Here is a 17,376-nt window from a genome sequence, read left to right as displayed (position 1 = left end):
TGACTGGTGGAGTCTTTTCTCGAATCAAAAAAAAATCTCTTACCGTTCTTTTTGCCAGCCGGTAATATTTCTTCTGCACTGATAACCAAGAACTGAATTTCATGTTTCGCAAGCTGTGTGAATTTCATCAAAAAACAAGTTTTCCAGAAAGGAAATGAACACATGCATTTAACGAAATCAAGCCCTTTGTGAGTGCCCAAAATGGTAAGATCTATACTACAAGATAGGAAGAAATACACGGCTGGGATTTGAACATAGGTTCTTTTGTTTAATAGAAAGGTGCTTTAACCAACGAAGCTATGGTGACAAGATAACCATCACCTTTAACAGCTACTTGGACACACCGCTCTGAGACATCTGCGTTCAGAAAGCGCTGAAACTGCTCTCAGAGAAAATTGCCTCTTTTACATACAGTAGCAGCCCCGACACTGAGAAACGAAAAGAAATGGCTTTTATTGGGCATTTTTCATGTCCAATGCGTTTGACATCTCCCAAGGGCGACAGAGTTCTTTTGCGACACTATTTCTTCTTCTTTTTTCTTGCTGTACGTTTTGATAAAAAACGAAAAATCGTGCAAGGGAAAAATGTATTTTTTTCATAGAGAAAATGTGCACCAGGAAATGTTGTGTTGAGAAGAAGTGATTTAACATGATACGTGACCTAATTTATCGGAGCAAATGCTCACCCAGCAAGGTCTGGAGAAGTTGGAGAGTCTGGGGGATGTGATAATTATACGGTGTTGTGGAAGAAAACAGTCTTTCTTTGAATTCTCAATCAATCGGAATTTCGGAATCGGAATCGAAATTTTAGACGTGGCGGTGGATTACTAGTAGCGACGCTGAGCACACTATGAGGGAATTCAGGTTATGTGAAATGCCAGCGGTTTAATAAATAACGCATCTGATTTCGGATCGTAAGATTGTAGGTTCGACTTCTACCTGGCTCGTTTAAATTTTATTCGAGCTCCTCAGTAATATCTTTTATGTAATGAACCGCACCTGAAAGCAAACATTGGGTCTGTTTCCTTTGTTTTCCAGCATGAAATAGCAAATCGTTACAAAAAGTACCTGCTATTGTCCAATAGCGGGTTTTTTTTCAAATTACATTTTCAGGCTTCAGACACTTTTTAATAAAACAAAAGTGTCCGGAAACTCCCTAACTTTCAGGTTTGCTTGAACCTGTATTAAAAGAAGTTATTTTAAACTTCCGGGATTCCATTCTCTGATGTAGCTGTCTCTAAAGACAGAGGTGATGTTTCGCAGATTTGAACTGTGCCTTCTCTCTTGTGTTCAAGGGTATTCGCTGTGTGAGACCCTAACTGCGTGTCCTGTAGGGTTCTATTGTGTTTAGATTATCTATGTGGTGTACAGATAGAACTCAACTACATGGTGTGAATTCCGTGTTCAGGACCAACAGAACCTGATAAACTAATAGCAGACCTCGACGCGATTTGAACACGCAGCCTTCTAATGGGGAGTCAGACATGCTACCTTTGCGCCACAGATATCAGCAATTTTGAAATCCCCAAAGGAGACAAATCAGCTTCACAAAAAATTCTCCTGTGAAGCGCGCCGCTCTTCCGAAGAGAGTCTCTTCTTCCCAGACCACATTTTATTCTTCCTGCGCAGCTCTTGTGCAGGTGTTGTTCTCGATAACAGATCCAGGAACACTGACTGTTTTTCTATTTTTTTTAAATCAAATACCCCATGGTGCAACGGTAGCACGTCTGACTCTAAATCCCGAAGTTATTTTTCAAAGTATATCGGAGTCAACTGACACTGATCAGGTTCTGCTGCTGCTGAACCCGCAGTCTTCACCTTAAAGTTCAATTCCCCAAGCCTTCTGACCTTATATGTCCATCCCTTCTCGTCAAATTTCGTATTTTCACAGGGTACCCTACAGAAATCGCAGTATAGAATGAAAAACTCCAGTAGATCTCGGCCGCTGTTGGTGATTTTCCTTTAAAAACAAATTAACCTCCGGAAATTTTACGGATTGTATAACTTTCACCGAGACTGAGAAGTGTTAAGCTGTACATGGGTTTTTGTGGCTCGGTTGTTAACCAAAAGGGTGGTGGTTTGAGCCCTCTCAGGGACACTATGAGCCTTTTAATGTACACACCAGTCTCACTTCATCTCCACAGCCGGTCTTGTACCACAATTAAATACGGAGCCCGCAGCGGGTAGTAGGCTCGCAAATATAGCTCACTGTGTATAAAATGAAGAAGCACAGGTTAGTTTCTTACCTGCATGTTGCAGAGCCTTACGCAACTTGTACCATTAGCTGAGGTTTGAGCCCTGCACGGGCTATTAGTTGAAAGACCATTGTAAATGACGTGTAAGAGATTTATCCAGCTGGCTTTTATGTTTCACACTAAATTGAGATCTTGAAACCAAAAGAGTTAGAAATATGGAACACAACCGTTGTTCCCCAAGAAGGAAAGCTGTTTTGTACTGACGTCACTCCTTTTTATGTAACCCAGATTGTGAAGACAACTCTGCCCTATCAAAGGAAAATGTTACACAAAAGTTGGAAAGCACACTCTGAACCCATCTGTATATTTGATTCCCGCGATCTGTTCAAAGCTGCTTAGTGCTTCGCAAGCAAATCAAATCATTTCAGGGAAGAAACTCAGTTTAGTGAACTACTTTTGTATTTTCACTCATTGAATTTGATCTTTGTATTCTCTTTGCATTCTCAGCAATAATATTTCAAAATTACAGTTCAGATTTATTGGAAAACTTCACAAGCATTATTAGGTTAGGACTGTACAATTGTTTTTTAATATCTTGGTATATTTACCTTCATTTTAATATAGATATAACCATAAATGTTGTTAAGCATATTGTACTTTTGTCGTACTTTTTAAAACATTTTAGCTGAGGACACACGGCGACTATTATACCTTGTGATACATGGAAGACATCTGTAAACGAAGATGTAACAATAAAATTGGCAATTAACAGAAAACCACAATTTGTATAATATTATTCCTCGATATCAATGATCAATTGAAGGATTTGAAGAAACTATCAAAGAAACAGCAGCAATAGCAGATGACTTTGGTTTTGAACCCAACTTTACACCTCAATAATCCATTTGTCCTCGAAAAAAGAAAAGACAGGCATATTTTGAGTCTCATAATTATCCTCTTCTCGATCCAAAAGAAACGTTGATTGCTTCTGTCCTTTTTTGGATTTTCTTACGAAGATCTCACGAAGTATTGCCAGGATCTATATTTAGTGTTCGGTAGCGATAACACTGCTGATATTGATTGAGTAAAAATCTATGATGTATTGACAGCTTTATCTGAAGCGAGAAATCCTCGAACGCCGCTTATGAAGTGTTGGGATTCATACCAAGAAATGCCTTTTGTTTTCCCACCCAAAATGCTACTATTACATTACACATTATGCAAACATAACCAGTTTTAGTAGCTTCTGGGCGCGATTTTCCAAAACTGAAACTAATTACAAATTATTTAAGATGAACCATGTCCAAAAATTGTAAATCAGGATTAATATAATATCAAATGAAATTACTACAGAAGAAAATGTTTAACTGAAATATGAATGACTATGCAAGCCTACAAAATAGAACAATTCAATATTTATAACTTATTTTTTTATTTTTTGAGAAATGGGCTCACAAACCGGAAGACACTAACGTTTCTCTTCGTTAGAGTATGTGAATAACAGTTTAACCCCAAATGTCTGTAATTGTGATTCTGTTAAAATTCAAAAAACCATCTATCAATAGTAAGAAATTATTAAGAAAGGAAGCAATTGTGTTATTTCATAAACTGTAAGACATGAAGACATTTACAGGTTATATCCTTTGCTTTGTCTTTTAACGCAAGCATTCAGGATCCAAGCCCATGTTCGGACGGTTGTGTTTCTCTTGTAATCATCAAATGGCATTGTTTTGTCCGTCAGTTCCTTCTCGAGTTGTACCATGGATATTTTATGCCATCAATACTTTTCATGCTCTTTTGCATTTTCCTTCACATCCGGAAAAAAACACTCAAGGCGTTCTTGTCACTGTGCTACACAGTACAGGACACACAATGAGGAATTCGCGCAGCTTTCAGCTCAGTGCGGAATCCAGATGGAGGACTCGCTCGGTGAATGATCTCTCAGGAAAACCCGGGTGAGATTCAACATCCCGGGTGAGGTTTTTCTGCAACAGCCATGACAAGTGTGAAGACGTTCTCTGGATTTCCTGAATGTGACTTTAAATTAGTTCACATTCTTTGGTAGTTAACAGAACTAAATGCTTTGGAGGTACATTTAAAACTGCAGAGAACACTGTAGCACTTCGAGTTTAATTGTGTAAACCTGGCTCTCTATGAGCACGAGCAAAGAGTTCTCACTCAACAGAAGACAGCAATGTGAGCACAGTAACATAAAGCACTTGGAGATGCCCGGGATTGAACCCAGGACCTCATACATGCAAAGCATATGCTCTACCACTGAGCTACATCCCCCACATAAAAGGCTGTGGAAGTGACTTAGAGATGTGCAGGTGCTCACAGAACACAATCCATCTTTTGCATCTTTTAAGTGCTCTTGATTAAACTATGCATAGAAAAACAGCAGTACTGATGATTTTCATGGACTGATGCACACTTGTTCTGTACAACTCCAGTGATAAAACCTTGTCTGTAAATATTGTAGAACGTAAAAGGGTGAAACAATGCTCCAACTACAGGAATGGTAACAGAAAGGATCATTTTCTTATTTAATACATCCTTTTGAGATGCCTTGTCAACGCACACAGACGTTAGAGCTGAACAAATATTTTGTACACAAGACGGCAGTGCGATATTAGAATTCCTGTCTTCTTGATGGATTCAGACTCCTTCTCAGAGGTCCATGCTCGCCAAATAAGTTTACAGCTCTAGCGGCAATGCTTGTTAATAAGACAGAATTAAGCGTTGCTGTGCTTTCCTAAATGAGGCCCCATCTCACTCTCCCTCTCTGTGGTGCAGCCACAGAGAAAGTATTCATGCAGGCTGATTAAAGATGTTTTCTTTTGATAAGGGACAGTTCCCAAACGGAGATGCACTTAGCTAAGCCTGGCTATCATGATCAATGGTCATCCATTGGCACCTATCTGTCTAGGGAGTGCCGAATGGACATCTGGACTGCATTCCTAAGTGTCAGGAGTAAGTGACTCATATCTCACCTTCATCAACCAATCAGGGATTGCCAGGGCGTGGTAACACCACGTGGGTCTCCAATGCCCGCCAAACTCTCAACCAATCAGCACACATCTGTGTCTTGGTCAAAAAGGGAGCAAAAGAGTAGCTCGGAAAATACCCAACTCAACAAGCAAGCGCGTTGGTTGCTCTTGCTCTTAATGCAAGGAGCTGTTTTTTTTCCGCATTAATCATTATTAACCAGAAACAGCTGCACAACTGGTCGCATTTGTGGTTATGTCACTTCTCTGCTTCAGCAAGGTCAATAAAAGACTCTGAAAGTAGTAGAGAAAAACTGAATTAAAATCATATTAGCAATTCTGAGCGATATCTGCATACAGGCAATCCAATAAGAATGTTGAAATCTTTGAATATCATCTCTCTATATATTGCGCTGCTTTTTACTTGGAGTAAAACTATTGGATTGGAGGAATGCTAACCGCTGGGTTAAAATGTATTGTTGTTATTTGGAGAAATCAATGAACTCGTGATTTCATAATCACGTTTTAAAAGACGGTCATGTGCACAGAAAAAAGACAGTGCTGATTATTTTTCTGGAGACGGAGCACTGATGACCTATCCGAGCCAATTGATAAAGCTCACCCAGTGGATACTCTAGCAGAACATGGAAGAAAGTTCACCATTGTAACCAAGGCAACCACAGGAACAACATCAAGAAGCACAATCAATTCCCCATTTAAATCTTTCGTGTAAGGTATGCTATGTGAAAGCATGAAGTAAATCCCCTGATCTCTTTTGAACATGGACAAGGTATTTCTGATGGAGCGCTATGAGCAAAGATTTAATAAGCTAGTCCTGCCGATGATTCAGCTTAAAGAAGTAAAAGCTTCACAAACAAAAGCAGCTCGCTACCACAGCCAATATTAAATATAATTGGTGGCACTTTACCATGTGCACTGGCTCAAAAGTGATCTCGGCAGACGTTGTTCCCTACGTAAAGCTGAAAGCGCCAAAGAGCATTTCCATTGAGAAAAAAAAAATCTGCCTTGATGTTAAACATAGAGGGCCGGTCTTTTAGAAGTTCTCCCTCTAAACACCTTGTGCAGCCTCCCGACAGACTAACATAAAGCGCCTTTTCACCAACTCAATTTATAATACACCCCTCAAAACTCACAACCGAATAACAATCCATCCGTATATTTGATTTCCAAGATCCATTCAAGGCAACTTGGCTCTTCGCAAGCAAATAATTTCAGGGAAGAATCTCAGTTTAGTCAACTACTGGTGCATTCAGCACACCACTTGCTTTTGCTTGTCAGGGTGGCCGAGTGGTCTAAGGCGCCAGACTCAAAGATGTGTGTTTTTTCAGCTGGCTTGGGTGTTCTGGTCTCCAAATGGAGGCGTGGGTTCAAATCCTGACCGCTTCTGTTTTTACCTCTCTTGAATTGTTCCAGTGCTAGCTGACAGTGAATGACTGAAATATAAAAGCAGCAGAAGAAAGCAAGCAACTCAGTGCAATTTGTGAGTATTCTGCACTGTTAAAATGCACAGGTTTTCATACTTTTTGGAATTTGTAGCTCAAGAAGTGACTCCTGTTTCATTTTCTATTCACCAACTCGATTTGCATTCCGCCCCTCACACCTCACAACAGAATAACAAACGGCTTCATGTGCCACAGCATTCCCCTGTAGATTCGGTTTGCACTATGAATTAGGTGACCCCGAATGAAATATTTTAGTGTTGGCTCAAATGTGAGGAATTTCATGAACCCTCAAAAAGGAACGCTTTCAGAGAATGCCAGCAATTCAAAGCGTGTAAGCAGCAATTCTGCAATTTATTTTATCGGGGCTGGTGCTTTCCGAGTCGATGGCTCCGCATTAGAAATGAGAAGTGCTGAACTCTAAACATGTTCTTGCCATTACTGCTACTCCTGCTGCTACTCCTTCGTCCTCGAAAAAAGAAAAGACAGGCATGTTTTGAGTCTCAAAATGATCTTCTGGATCCACAAGAAACATGTAAATTTGATTGATTCCGCAGTATTTTGGATGTACTGTACTTATAACTTCCATCGAAGAGAGATTTCATCAGTTGCATGAAATTGAAACTTTCGACTTTTTGTCTGGTATTGAAAATATGTTAAAAAAAACATAAACAATTTTCTAATGAACAACTCATGAAGTATTGCCAGGATCTATATTTAGCGTTTGGTAGTGATAACACTGCTGATATTGACTGAGTAGAAATCTATGTTGTATTGACAGCTTTATCTGAAGCAAGAAATCCTAGAACGCCCTCTATGAAGTTTTAGGATTCATACCAAAAGATGCCTTTTGTTTCCCACCCCAACTGCTGCTATTGCATTACACATTATGTGAACATTACCAGTTTTGGTAGCTTCTGGGCATGATTTTCCTAAACTGAAACTTATTACAAAATTATTTAAGATGAACCATGTCCAAAAATTGTAAATCAGGACTAATTTTAATATCAAATGAAATTACTACAGAAGAAAAGGTTTGATTTATATAACTTATTTTTTTTATTTTTTGAAATGGGCTCACACATTCAGACTCGTTCTCAGTGGTTCTTGCTCACCAAATAACTTAAAAGCTGAGGAAGAATGCTACGAAAAATACTAATCAAAATACAAAATAATAATCATTATTAACCAGAAACAGCAAAAAAACTGGTCACATTTGTGATTATGTCGCTTCTCTGCTTCAGCAAGGTCAATAAAGGACTCTCTGAAAGTAGTAAAACACTAAAGAACTGCAAAACTGAATTCAGAATCATATTAGGAATTCTGAGTGATGCCTGCTTACATGCAATCCAATACGGATGTTGTCTTTAAATAAGAATTCTCTATGTTTCCCTGCCTTTTCCCTGGAGTGAAACTATTGGATTGAAGGAATTCTTATCACAGGTTTACAAGGTGTCGTTGATATTTGGAGAAATCTATGAACTCGTGATTTTTATATACTTTAAATAACAGCCATACGCACAGAATAAAATGACGGTACTGATGATTTTTTTCTGAGACGAAGCACAGATTATCTTTCCAACACAGCTGATAAAGGCAAGCCAATAGATACTCTAGCAGAACATAAAAAAAACAGAATCAATTCCCCACTTAGATCTGACATGTGAGGTATGCTTTGTGATCGCTTGAAGTAAAACCCACGATCTCTTTTGAACTTGGACAAGTTATTTCTGATAGAGCGCTATGCAGAAAGACTTTATCAGCTCTACCTCTGAGGACGACTCGACTTGAAGACGCAGAACGATAAAAGGAACACAACCGACATCATAATTGAGGGCACACTGTGATTTTCACTGAATCAAAAGTGATCTTGGTAGACAAACTTCCCTGCTGAAGGTGGAAACGAGAATTTGTGTTGAAAAGACGAAACATTTTTTTTCCCTGCTTTGATGTTAAGCTGATAAAATAGCTTTTGCTCCATTTATCAAAAAAACACATGTCCCCCCATTGGATTCCTAAACAGTAGGAAGGTGGTTCTAACACAAAAACACCAGACAGCAATGGGATTGGATTCCACACCTCCGAAAAGACTGAAGCCTTAAGCCAGAGCCTTAAACCACTGAGCCACATTACCTGCCTGGATAAAACAGGGTGGCTTTTGCTCTTGTCGCCCGACTTAGTGGCGTTATGACCGTGGAACCAACTGCACCTGCTTTTTCTGAGATGCTTCCCCTCTCATGGCAAGATCTCGACTTCTTTAACACCTCTGGATATAGTTCTTCTGTGAAACAGGCTTCACACCTCTGCGTACAGCGCCCTTGATGTCATTTTATTTTTACAGCAGCCGCATCCGGAAAGTTGTGTCTTTTATTTTTTATTTGAACAACAAAACTACATACAATACAAAAAAGAGCACATATAACGTATCAAGAAAATCGTCAGCGGTACATGCTATAATACAATTACACTTTATGAAAAACGATTACACAAGGTAAATAAAGATAAGGTCCACACAGCTTGTTCTTACATTTCGAAAGAGTCCGTAAATACCCCTTTATGTCTATTTTGAACTGTTCAAACGTAGGACTCTTCCCAGACCATTTCACTCTATACCACATTCCTAAACGAGGATGCATCTCCTGTTTTAGAACTATTTTGGCCGTGTGGCTTATACAACACACCCACAGTATTCTAATGGTGGACTGCAGATCTGTGCTATAGTTCAGTCGAATTCGAAGGATCCAGCAATCGTACTGGATTTGAATGGGATTCTGAAATGTCTCTTGCAAAAGTATTTGGGTTTGCTTGAACCTTTGATAAAAAAAAGTGATCTGATCTGAAACTACCCAGCTTACAATCTCTGAGGTAGTTGTCACTAAACTCGGACGTGATGTGGCACACATGTGCCGTGTGCCTTTACTTTTGTAAAAAACTGGTATCGGGAAAAGTTTCTTAATATTTCTTTTGATTAGCATGCAAGAAAATGTGATCATTACCTATGGAATTTCCCGCCAGCCTGGAGCTTGAATTCACAACCTTGAGATTCAGTGTTCAAGAGTCACAGAAGAGGTCGGCCTGGTCTTCAGTCTGCCAACAATAAGCTCCGGCAGTGCTCCTCTGTAAAGCAGATTGTTCAGATCGGTTATGTGGGACGGCACTTCGATATTAAGATCGTTTGCAGCACACGCATGGTTTCCCCCCTTCACGCAAAAAACATAGACGAAGGAAGCTCTCTTGTCTTGGGCTGCTGACTCCCGGATTTAAAGCGCTCTGGGTGCCAGCTAAGTCTCTAACAAGCACACTATAAAGACAGGAATTACACTTTGCTCACGTCACGCATGGAATGGCGAGGCTACTTGTTCCAATATTATCTAGTCACACCTCATATGGTGCCGATTCCTGGTTTTCATTAAAGAAAGAGCACTGCAAACACCGTAAACAGTGCAAAACGTGTGATGAAAGAAGTCTTTTCCCCCCTTTGTCTAAAGCAGAACACAGCGGAGTCATGCCGAGGGTTGTGAGATCAAGATTTCAGTGGAGCACTGTCGTCTACGTCTTTAGCTACATGAGTAGAACATCCTCTTGTACACGGAAAGCAGATTGAGATCCTCTGACATGAAAAGTGCCAGATAAAAGCCATTTCTCATCCTTTCTCTTAGTGGTGGAGCTATCGCATGTACAGATGCAGCCATTCAAAATGAGCGGTAAAAACCCGCAGTGCAGTAACCAACCCGCAGGGCACCGTAGGGCACCGCGGTAAGTGATTGGCTGGCCAAAATGACCGACAGGGGCACTCGTGGTGCATTGGTTGGTAGTGAAAAGATTTAATCATTCAATGTCTTTACTGTGCACATTTCAATCCACTTAGTTTTGAATATTTATATGGAATTTTACCACTAAAGGGAAATTTTAGTAGCTGAGCATAAAAAGAAGAGGATCTTAACGCATCTGAAGGTCATAAACGATATTAATTTTGGAACATAAACATACAGTATATAGCTGGTCTTGGTACTTTAAAGAAAAAAATACACACCAGTATTCCATTTCTCCCTAAACATTTTAAGCTTTGAAGTCTTTAACTAACGTGATACCAGAGTCAACAAGCATACTTTTAGAATTTGATTAAAAGGGAATATAATATGGAATCGCGTATCTAAAGAATTTAATAACGGTATGATTATATCCGTGTACTGCGACAGGGCTGTGTAGGGCTGTTTTGCCTGCCTGTTCATGCGACCTGTCTTGTAGCCTACTGGTCTAGGTGTGTGACTACCAACTGGCAGGTTGTGTGCTCGAAGCCAGCTGGTTCTGGACTTTTCATTTAACAAACATTTCTTCGAAAAAATAGAATAGCGATATTATGGACAATCAATTGACTTTTATATTTCAAAATATCGCAACATGATCGATATTTGCGATATTTTGAACATATCTTCCCTTCTGACAGCGGTTCCTGCTTCTAGTGTGTGTGTGTGCAACAGAGTAAATTTTTATAGAGAAATGGAGGCTGGACAGTATGTGTTACAATATAAACATTTATATTGATTTAAATCGTGTTCTGATTTAAATCGCAAACGCGTGTTTAATTATGTGTTTTTTAATCATAATCAGGCTAATGCATTTCTACATTTTCTGTATGAACCAGCTTAGAGGTTCATACAGAAAGACAGCTTGTGTTTAAATTGAGTGTAAGGTAATTTATGCTTCTAAAGTCATGGTCAGCATTTATTATTGTACTGTGCTGTAAACTTTTTCTGTGCCTAGTCACATTATTTTATAGCGTTTTTATTGCGTTATTAAATCTGGTGGCGCTGTGTGTTACAGTAGTTTCCTGACTCCCATGTCACATGGTCTGTGATTGAATCCCATAGAACTATGACTTTATTTTTTAACAAACATTTCTTTGAAAAAATGAAACGTTTCCCTTGGTCAGAGATTAAATAAAACCTCACTCGCACCAAACAAATTTATATTTCTAAATATCACAAAATACGTTCATTGTCTTCCAATCGAGTCGAGTTGACATTGGAAGCCTGCCACACCCGGACTGTTAAACCAACGCATTAGCACGTCAAAGCCCATCGAGGGTATTGAGCCAGTATTGGCTTTAGTATTCCCCCCCTCTCCCCTCAATTCAATTCAATTCAAGGTGTTTTATTTGCATGACAGATGGGTACAAGCAGTGTTGGGTATGTATATTGTAACGCTTACGGCAGACAGCCACTGTGTAAGAGCCGGCGCACCAGAGCGGCGCACCGAGGGAGCGTCTGCATTTCTAACTTAGTTTTTAAAATTAGTCAAGCAATATGAAGCATCTCCTTTTACTTAGTGCCTGAGCATAAAAAGAATAGGAGCATACTACAACGCGTGTGAAGTCCATAAACGATATTAATTTTGGAACTTAAACATACAGTATATGGCTGGTCTCGGTGCTTTAAAGAAAACATACACACCAGTATTCCATTTCTCCCTAAACATTTTAAGCATCAAAGTCTTTAACTAACGCGATACTGGAGTCAACAAGCATACTTTTAGAATTTGATTAAAAGGGAATATAATATGGAATCGCGTATCTCAAGAAATTAATAACGATATAATTATATTCATGTTGCAAAAGAACTGCAACGGACATAAAAACTCCCTTGCTTTTAACAGAGCGTTCCATAATTTCTAACTATGAAAATGCCAGGTGAAAGGATTTGTAAACATATTTTGTTAAAGCAAGTCAGTTTTTTCTGCAACACATAAAAGACATTTTTCCAAGAAAGTTTAGCCTTTGTCACTAATGAAACCACTAAATAAAGACATAAATATAGAAATCTTAAGATTTGTTTTATTTAATGTTGGTAGCAGGATGAACTGTCAGAGTGTATATTTTGTCGCAGAGTTGCTGCAAGATGTTAACAGTGAAAAAGGTATTTAGAAATGAGTTATTTCAAGATGAAAATTTTCAGAATAATTGCAAATCTAGCAGGATAGAGAAAGCACAGAAAACTGGCAGTTAGATTGATCAGATTAGTATGAAAAGTCATTTAGCAAAGGGAATTAGAAGAGTGACAAACTAGTATACTTTAGATCTTTTTTTCTGAACCAGGGACAATCTGATCATGTTTCCCTATAACAATAATAAAAAACTTTATTTGATATATCACCATTAAAGGTGGCATCTCAAAGCAATACAGTAGATGTAAAAACAGATAAAAGGACCACAGATTACAAAGTAAATGCATATAAGAAAGACAAGCAGTTAGAGGTGCTACCAAAATTAGAAAATGAAGCAGATACAGACACTAAGTCTTCTGAAAAGAAAGGTTCTGAGGTTAGATTTAAACTGGCCCTGGTGTGTGTGTGTTTGTGTCTGTCTGTCCTGTGATGGACTGGCGCTATGTCCAGGGTGTATTCTGCCTTGTGTCTGTCGCTTACTGGGATAGGCTCCAAATCCTCTGTACTGGATAAAGAGATTAGAAATGGATGGAAGTAAAGGCACTGTGTGGATGGAACTATACACAGTGTTAGAAACCCACTATGAAATGGCAGCATCTCACTGAGAATAAAACATTTTATACTGCTGGCTTAAGGAAACAGCCTTTCCACCTCTCTTGCACATCAGTATCCATACCTAGTTATTTAAACAAATTGCCTCTAATTATAAACATCTTAATATGCTGGCTCTGTGGATCCGCATCAGCTATGTTTGCCCATTCCTTCAATTCATGTGCATCCAACACACAGTTCAACGCTAGCAACTACACAAAATCTAAAATATGAGCTCTACTTGCCACTTACAGTACCAACAGTACCAGCTAACTTTAGTAGTGACATTTTCATGGATCTTTTTAACAATAAAATTTACAACATCAGACTTCAGACACAATTAAACAGGCCTCAAAAAAGTCTGGTACAAACATTTTCAGCATGGAATAAACCGTTACTTTAATGGTATAAACCTTAAATGGATTCATATTCTCAATAAGATTTGGTGCTCAGTAACATGACTTAGAAAATGACAGAAGACATACGTATCATGCTTATCCTTCTATTTTTCATAATCGTAAACTCCTTAAGGCAGTTACATTTTCTCTGTTCTGACCTGGAGTTACAGAGAAATTTAAATTCTAATAAGAGATTTGTAATGAGGAAAGTCATACCAATCACTCATACAGTACCAGGATTTGCAATTACAATACAAATACTTTCTTTCTGTATGTGTTTATTTTGCAGTTTGAGTCTATGGCATTCCTTTGGGGGTCCATACTCCAAGGCATGACTTTTTTATGTATAAACATCAGTATTTACTGCTATTAATTACTGTACGATTTATAGTTGAAATCTGAGCCTAGATATAAAGTTAGATATAAAGTTAAAATCTCGACAAAGCAATGTAGGAAATACAGAGAAAATAAATCCTTTCTGACATCTAAAATCAGTTTCGATCAAGGTCTCTAAAACGAACAAGAAAAAGAAGATTTTCGGAGGGCAATTACGCTGTGTTTATATAGAATAAGTGATTTATGAGCAATCTAATTTCTTGTTCGTTTAAAACAGTGAAATGTCAGCTGCAAAAGATCACACCAGAAACAGCACTCTCTCTGCCTGTCATAGACGTTCAGGAAAGGCTGAATGAAGTCATGTCAAGTACAATAATTCGGAGATCAACAATAACAGTTGTAGGACAGTATATAAGGAGGATAAGGATTTTGAAGTTGACTCGAAATCTGATAGGTAACCAGTGCAAGGACTTGAAAACAGGTGTAATGCATCCCTGATAGGATTCTTGCTGTCATATTCTGAACATATTGAAGATTGCTCAGTGTGGATTTAATTTCCCCAGTGAACAGGATGTGCATTTATTAATTCTAGAAAAAAAGCCTTTCTTGATTTCTCTAGTTCTTAGTTTCTCTAGTTCCCTTTAAAATAAACTATTATTCCACAATGCAGAGTATTACATGCCCAGTATTTACACATGATATTTGTGATTTAAAGAAATTAACACAAGCAGCTTTTGGAGATTTAAGTGTTGACTGAGTTATTGCAGGATAAAAGACTAGAGATGTTGGCAAGAAGAAGATAGTTTGGGGAAAGCTGAGGAATACACTTATAACAAGAACACTTCCTAATGGGGTTAGGCATACTTTTGATGAAGATGATGAAGTTAACAGACTATATGTTTACATAGATACTGAAATAAGGATTGTATTTTAGATTATGTGTAGTTGCTGGCATTGAACTGTGTGTTGGATGCACATGAATTGAAGGAATGGGCAAACATAGCTGATGCGGATCCACAGAGCCAGCATATTAAGATGTTTATAATTAGAGGCAATTTGTTTAAATAACTAGGTATGGATACTGATGTGCAAGAGAGGTGGAAAGGCTGTTTCCTTAAGCCAGCAGTATAAAATGTTTTATTCTCAGTGAGATGCTGCCATTTCATAGTGGGTTTCTAACACTGTGTATAGTTCCATCCACACAGTGCCTTTACTTCCATTTCTAATCTCTTTATCCAGTACAGAGGATTTGGAGCCTATCTCAGTAAGCAACGGACACAAGGCAGAATACACCCTGGACATAGCGCCAGTCCATCACAGGACAGACATACACAAACACACACACACCAGGGCCAGTTTTCCCATAAACCAATTAACTTACCAGTATGTTTTGGAGTGCGAGAGGGAGTCATATCACACATATGGAGAAAAACCATGTAACCCAGAGAGAACATGTAAACCCCACACACACAGGATGGCAGGAATTGAACCTAGGACCCCAGTGCTGCAAGATAGCAATGCTAACCACTTTGCCACCATTATAAATGGATAGATATCTTAGTTATCATTCTAGTTCACAGGTTTGGATGCATAATTTAATTTTGAAAGCCACTGAGACATCAGGTACTACTGTTGTATTTATGAAAAAGAAACAAAACAAAAAACATACTAACAACTGTGCCATCCTACTCCTTAGTTAATACATTTTATTATTCATAAACAGTTAACATTGTTAGCAAAATATTTTGAATTATATTTAACCCTATTTTTTCTTTAGTTTTGTATTTAACTTATTATATGATAGTCAGACTTAATGTATATTTGAACAATGAAAATATATTTTTACAAGATTTTACATTAAGCACTTAAAATTAATATGGTTAATAATAGTAAACTGTAACATGCTGTAACAAGATCGGTTAAACTGCGAAGAAAATGCTTTCAGAGAAAATGTTTCAGGTGTGAAGAACATAGATCTCCAATGCAATTTCAATCAAACCTGTTCCCACACACCCTGCCCCCACTACCATTAGAATATACACAAAGCACTCACATCTTTCGAGCTAATGATCAGGTGACCCAAGAGAGAGCGAGAGAAACACCAAGGGGTGCGGAACCAGGGAACCATTTACATGGAAAACGGGCGATCTCCCCAGACTGTCCGCCCGTTTCACTGTTACCTGGATACCTCTTTATTTAGAACTCACTAACACTGATTTTTAGTTTAGAAGGATTCAAGTAGGGTTTTAGATGAAAGGCAGCGACCTTAATCAAGCCCAAATCACAATTGAACCCATTCAGAGCCTACATTACATTTTAGCGTTTCATTCTGAGCAGAAGACCCTCACACCTGAAGAAGGGGGAGGTGTTTTTCGCTGGAAATCTCGCCTGCTTCTACTTTACAACCGGAGTGCTGGCTGTGACGAATTAAACCGGTATTACAGGTTTCAATCACAGACCATGTGACATGGGAGTCAGGAAACTAACACACAGCGCCACCGGATTTGATAACGCTATAAAAACGCTATAAAATAATGTGACTTGGCACAGAACAAGTTTACAGCACAGTACAATAATAAATGCTGACCATGACTTTAGAAGCATAAATTGCCTTACACTCAATTTAAACACAAGCTGTCTTTAGCCCTCTAAGCTGGTTCATACAGAAATGTAGAGATCCAGGCTCAGAACACACAGCTTCATTAGTGAATACATATGCAGGACAACTAGAGAAGATGTTTTACAGAGGATGGATTTTTAGAAACATCCCATCAGTGACATCACTGAAGTCAACTCCTAGGTACTGTAACTGTCGTGTGGATAGTTTCACAAGAATCAGACAAAGGTTTAAGCATCGCTTGTTCTAGATAAAACTGCAAAAAAAAAACAACAACCCATAATGTACTTCTTTGCGGCTCTGTTTGCCCAAATCATATATTCACAACGTGAAATCTAGAAAATAATATTACGTAACCAAAATCCGCAATATGGAAACAGAACCTGTGTAATTGTTGATAGATGATGTACTCGTAACATTTTTTCAAGACGAGCTACAACATTTAAAAAATGACTTGTATGTACTTGATATCTCTAATCAATCCACGGGTCCCAGCACAAAACGAAACTAAAACGCATACCGTTTCGCGCTTCTTATTAGTTGCTCAAAAGTAATTTGACCGTATGAAATGCATAATATAAACCTAGAAACATATACGTGAGCAGTACTTAAGCACTGTAGTATCGGTGTTAAGACATATCTCTCAAATACTGTAAATCAAGTTAAAAATATCTCAAGACAGATTCTGGTCATAATGAAACCATGTTTCGTGTATGTTTTCTTTAAAGTACCGAGACCAGCCATATACTGTATGTTTATGTTCCAAAATTAATATCGTTTATGGCCTTCACACGCGTTGCAGTATGCTCCTATTCTTTTTATGCTCAGCTACTAAGATTTCCCTTCAGTG

General features: G+C 38.4%; 1 non-coding gene across 1 annotated transcript; it reads right to left on the bottom strand.

Annotated features, from left to right (window-relative positions):
• Positions 1-4,414: 4,414 nt before the first annotated feature.
• Positions 4,415-4,486, bottom strand: trnaa-ugc (transfer RNA alanine (anticodon UGC)). Its single transcript has one exon. It is a non-coding gene; the product is annotated as a tRNA-Ala (tRNA).
• Between the last annotated feature and the right edge of the window lie 12,890 nt (positions 4,487-17,376).

This window comes from Atractosteus spatula, chromosome 10 (assembly GCF_055471065.1).
Source record: "Atractosteus spatula isolate fAtrSpa1 chromosome 10, fAtrSpa1.hap1, whole genome shotgun sequence".
Classification (NCBI taxonomy): Eukaryota; Metazoa; Chordata; class Actinopteri; order Semionotiformes; family Lepisosteidae; genus Atractosteus; species Atractosteus spatula.
This window is presented reverse-complemented; position numbering and strand designations above follow the sequence as displayed.